Source organism: Micropterus dolomieu, linkage group LG01, assembly GCF_021292245.1.
Source record: "Micropterus dolomieu isolate WLL.071019.BEF.003 ecotype Adirondacks linkage group LG01, ASM2129224v1, whole genome shotgun sequence".
NCBI classification, from domain to species: domain Eukaryota; kingdom Metazoa; phylum Chordata; class Actinopteri; order Centrarchiformes; family Centrarchidae; genus Micropterus; species Micropterus dolomieu.
The window spans coordinates 1310701-1316464 of record NC_060150.1 but is presented as its reverse complement, the minus strand read 5'-3'; positions in this window follow the sequence as shown (position 1 = coordinate 1316464).

The window sequence follows — 5764 nt, the reverse complement described above, 5'->3', positions numbered from 1 at the left end:
GTGTTTTAACTCTCGTGGCCTGTGGTTTAACTCTCGTGGCCTGTGGTTTAACTCTGGTGGCCTGTGTTTTAACTCTGATGGCCTGTGCTTTAACTCTGATGGCCTGTGTTTTAACTCTGATGGCCTGTGTTTTAACTCTGATGGCCTGTGTTTTAACTCTGGTGGCCTGTGCTTTAACTCTGGTGGCCTGTTGTTTAACTCTGGTGGCCTGTTGTTTAACTCTGGTGGCCTGTGCTTTAACTCTGGTGGCCTGTTGTTTAACTCTGATGGCCTTTTGTTTAACTCTGGTGGCCTCTTGTTTAACTCTGATGGCCTGTTGTTTAACTCTGGTGGCCTGTGTTTTAACTCTGGTGGCCTGTGTTTTAACTCAGATGGCCTGTTGTTTAACTCTGGTGGCCTGTGGTTTAACTCTGGTGGCCTGTGTTTTAACTCTGGTGGCCTGTGTTTTAACTCTGATGGCCTGTGCTTTAACTCTGATGGCCTGTGTTTTAACTCTGATGGCCTGTGTTTTAACTCTGATGGCCTGTGTTTTAACTCTGGTCGCCTGTGCTTTAACTCTGGTGGCCTGTTGTTTAACTCTGGTGGCCTGTTGTTTAACTCTGATGGCCTGTGCTTTAACTCTGATGGCCTGTGTTTTAACTCTGATGGCCTGTGTTTTAACTCTGGTGGCCTGTGTTTTAACTCTGATGGCCTGTTGTTTAACTCTGGTGGCCTGTGTTTCAACTCTGATGGCCTGTTGTTTAACTCTGATGGCCTGTGTTTAACTCTGATGGCCTGTGTTTTAACTCTGATGGCCTGTGTTTTAACTCTGGTGGCCTGTGTTTTAACTCTGGTGGCCTGTTGTTTAACTCTGGTGGCCTGTGTTTTAACTCTGATGGCCTGTTGTTTAACTCTGGTGGCCTGTGTTTCAACTCTGATGGCCTGTTGTTTAACTCTGGTGGCCTGTGGTTTAACTCTGATGGCCTGTGGTTTAACTCTGATGGCCTGTTGTTTAACTCTGATGGCCTGTTGTTTAACTCTGATGGCCTGTTGTTTAACTCTGATGGCCTGTTGTTTAACTCTGATGGCGTGTGTTTTAACTCTGACGGCCTTTGCTTTAAGACTGTCGCCTGCTCAGCTCAGATTGCAAAAGTACAAAGTGAGAAAGACATTTTGTTTGATGCTGTTTTATATTTCAGTGTGTCTCTGCAGTCTCTTGTGCGCTGACCTTTGCTCGGCCTCCAGAGACCGATGGTTGTACATGATCGTGTTTCAGATTAGACGGTGATGTCCAGTAAAGAGGAAGTGAAAGTCTCTGGGTGCCAACTCAACCCTTTAGAGAAATAAAATAGGGTTCCCTACACATGTGTGCGTATCTCGCTCACATGAAGGGAGGCGTGAAAATAAGAAGAGGGTCAAGAGTTTAAATCTGTATTATTTGTGTTTCTAATATTCTTTAATTCATTTGACAACTTGTTTTTTGAGATAACATTCTCTACATTTTTGCTAATGTGACATGAAAAGACAAGCACCTTCACTTTGTGATTAAAGGAGCAGGAGGAGGCCTTTCTCTCCTTTTAAAGTCAGAAAGACATGAATGAACAGTAGAATGATTGTTGACATGAACTGATTTAATGTATTCTGCATTTAAAACAGATTTTTTATTTGCAATTAAGCTCGTGTAAGAGAAGAAATGTTCATCTGTTTTGTGTGTGTGGCCTACAATTCATCTGCAGTTGTTCACATTGTTTGATGAAAAATGCCAGTTCAGGTGGTATTATCTAATTTCATTGTCCTACTTGCACTAATGCAAATGTATGTTGATGCATGTGAGTTTATTTTTCCAGAGCCGACACTGCCTAAATGATGTTAGCACTATGCTGTGTTGTTGTCACATTGAAGAACCAAAGCGTCAGCTTGTTCCATTATCCTACAATGACAACTGAACAAGAAAGTCTAAAACCGGAAACAGAGACCGCTCGGCTTCAAAGTAAAATGTCTGCATTTTTAAAGGTCAATATAAGGAGAGCTAAACTTAATAAACCCCGACTAGATTTGACCTTTATGTGTTGGAAATTTAAAGGATTACATTAACATGACATTACAAAAGACAGACCTGCATGATGTGTTTTATTACCTTAAACATTTGTGAACTGAGGCAAAGGGGTGTTGCATCTACAGGACAGAAGGACCATCTGCCCATAAAAAGTAAGTAATGTAAAAACCAATCAATGTATGGATCAAGTCCCGATAGCCAATGATTGTTTGAGAAAAGGGTGGGGTCCTCCCTGTCTATGTCTTTATTTAAGTTGCTGACCCTAGAGCTCAGCAAACGTTTTGGGGCTTATTGAAAATAAATAAGTTTCTCTTTGGGTCTCGTTTTCTCCCCCTCTTCTGGACCTGTAAGTTAGTATTTACTTACTTTAACATCCACACTGCCTACATTAACACACCTCATTACAGAGAAGCAGCAGACTGGCCCTTTAAGGAGCTCGTTCCAGGTCATGTGTTCAGGGCCCGACTCTCTGGAATCTAAAGCGAGAGAGGACGAGGGGAATGACTAAGAAACCTTTGAATCTGAAGTTAGACATTCAGTACAGTCAGGCCGGTACCTGGTGTTGAAACTAACTTCTTATCAGAGGTCGCCCTTTTTCCTAAGTGCTATCTGAATTCATAACGCGCTAACGGCGCCCGGAGATGGGCGGTGGGCTACTTGTTGCTACAGTATGTACAAAGACTAGTACTAGTACTGCTATTTATAGTGCTACATCTCATAATTGTCAAATAATTGTTATAATTGTAATCTCATAACTATTTCGGCTATTCTAATTAAAATATGACTGCCATTAAAACTAGAATACCAGTACTACTAGAGTTTGTTTACTGGTAACGAACAATAAGTTGGTGCATGTCATCATCTATGGACACGTTATCTGGACCCACGCCCCCACAATGCGAACCATTAGATTCTCAGTCTTGGTTTTAGTTCAGTCTGGGTTAAAGCATCGGGAACAGTTACCGTAATGATGAGTCAGCTGGGATTTCATGTACAGTCAATCAATGTGACATCTTTCTAACAACAACAAGTCTGGATGTGGGACTTTACTGGGGTCATATGACTGTCAGTCCGTCAGTGTGACTGGACATCAGCTGCGCAGACAAAACAGTTAGTTTCACATTCCTCTAGATTTTTGGTGAATTTCCTTTTAATTTTCCAGTTGCGTGTTGATGTCTCTTGACTTTTGACTTCTGTGGTAAAGAGCAGTCATGGCTCGTGTTGCCACATGACGAGTGGCGAAATTTGTTGATTCACAGTGTTTGACATGAAAACTCTAAAGTTTCACCATCATTTCGGTGTAAAAGACACTTTTCAAGATTGTTTTAAGGTCTTGATTTCATTTTCAGTCACTTTAAATTAATTTAAAGCAACATTAAAGCTGATGATACACAGAGCAACTTTTAGAGCAATCGTGCAGGGCAAAGTTATCGTCAATGGTAATGAGTAAAGATTACTACCATAATCCCCTTCCCCCGCCACCCGCCCTGCACCGCCATTATCCGTTCAAAACATAGTTGGACTTGCCGCCAGAAAGATTGCCCAGTAACATTGCTCAAAAAGTTGCCCCGTGTATCATCAGTTTAACTTTCAAACCCCAAATAAACTTTTTAAACAATTAAACAAAAAAACATGAAAATTTTACACAAAACAACTGAATAGCTGCGAACTTTGACCTGCTCAGCTAGAGAAATGTATCAGATCACCTTTCAGACTGAAGTGTGAAGTCTGAAAAGAGGATGTGGTTTTTCATTATCATGAACTTGTAGCAGTTGCGGTTACAAAACTTTCTTGGTAAAGTTGCCTGCAGTGTCTCCGTAACTAAAAATAAAAATACTCTCAGTTTACTTATTTGACACTGAAGTACACACTTTCACATATATCAATGTGATGTTTAGATGTTGTTACTACAACTATTACTCCTAGTATTCCTAGCGTTGCTGTAGTACTACTGTTGCTGCAGTTACTGCAAGTGCTGCTTCTACGACTGCTGCTTCTGTCTATTCTACTGTTTTTAACTGTTGTGTTCTGTTTGGTGAATATCTTCCTGTCTGTTAGGCACCTGTTAAATAAACTAAACAAACCTGCTATAAAACTTCTACCACTGGTACAATTACTTTTCTGCTCCAACTCCTGGTGTTAATACTGCTACTATTTGTCCTACTATTATTCCAACTATCATGCTTGTTATTGACACTATTCCTTCTACAGCTCAGTTTAAAAATGTCTATAACCACACATTATCTCTCCTCTTCATCATGATCGTTTATTTCCAAGGGACTGACTTGTGTTGTGTTTTGAGTCAGGGGGTTTCACAGTGCGAGTGTTGTTTTATCGTTATCTCACCACAACATCATAGCCAAAGCTGCTGATCAGCCACTTTTCTGTTACCTCACTGTCGGAGTTTGGTTTGAGGTTCTGTCCTTGTCCTGTTTTAATTTGAATTTGTGTGTCTCTAGTGTCCTTCTCTCAGTTCATTTCTTGTTTGTGTCTTCTCTGGGATCACCTGATGTGTTTCACCTGTGTAATCACCCTGCACCTGTTCTTGACCCGTCTCTTGTGACTTCCTGCTCTGTTCTGGATGCATCTTTTAAATTCAGTGGACTTATTTGCTTGTATTTGTTTTGGATATCTCTGTGCTTCATGGGCGGCCTGCCTCATATTCAGTGCAAATTAACCACTGAACACGCTCCGCCCAGGTTTCCTGCAATTGGGCCCAAATCCCTGTTTCCTGTGAAACTGGACTGTAACTCACCAATCTTCCCCAGACACAGCAAAATTAACTATTTGGCTAATGAATGTTTAAAGTGCACCAGCCACTCAGTAGATTAGCTTTCTCTTGGCTGGTGAGTGAAGCAAATCTACCATCCATTTGCATAAATTACCAGCTGGTAATTTTGCAATCTACCTTGTTTACACTTGCGTTGTTTCTGAGCACTTTATAGACGCCTGATCTACAACTCCATGATATCTGGGTGTCTGCTGATGAAGAGCATGTGGTTTGATTAAAGGCTCCAGAACAGCTGCCAATAATTTCAAATGGTTTAACCTGCTGAAATCTCTAAAACTATGTGGATATAAGGTATTTGAATTTGAAATGTGCAACTGAACACGGAGTATCTCCTTTTACCACAGCGTCTTCATTTTGTGTGTGTGTGGTTGGTAAGATTTCCCCTCGCACACATCTTGAAAATTTGTACGACCAAATTTTCTTCCTGAAGCTTGTCTCGACTTCAGTGGTTTTCTCTCTCTCTCTTACTTTCTCCAGGAGAGGTGTCTTGGTTTCTTTAAGACAACGGGCCGTCATCAGGTCACCGAGACACAGCGAGGTACTCAAGTACTGTTCTTGAGTTAAAATTTTGAGGTACTTGCATTTTTTTCAAATTATTTGATAACATAAGTTACTAGTTACCTTTCAGATGTAGGTTATTACAAATACAATGTGTTTATTCGAAACAACCCAGTAGAGTATCAAGCCATTCAAACCTTCACCAGCTGCAACATTAAAGTGGTTGTTGAAGCTACATTAGTTTGCTTTTAGTAGTGGTAATTTGTAAATTAAATTGATTATTATTATGATTTTGTTTATATTAGAAATACGTATATATGTATACATATTTTGATAATGTTGTTTTTTTTTTGTTTGTTTAGTTAATTGTTTTATTTATATATATATATATATATATATATATATATATATATATTGTGTGTGTGTGTGTGTGTGTGTAT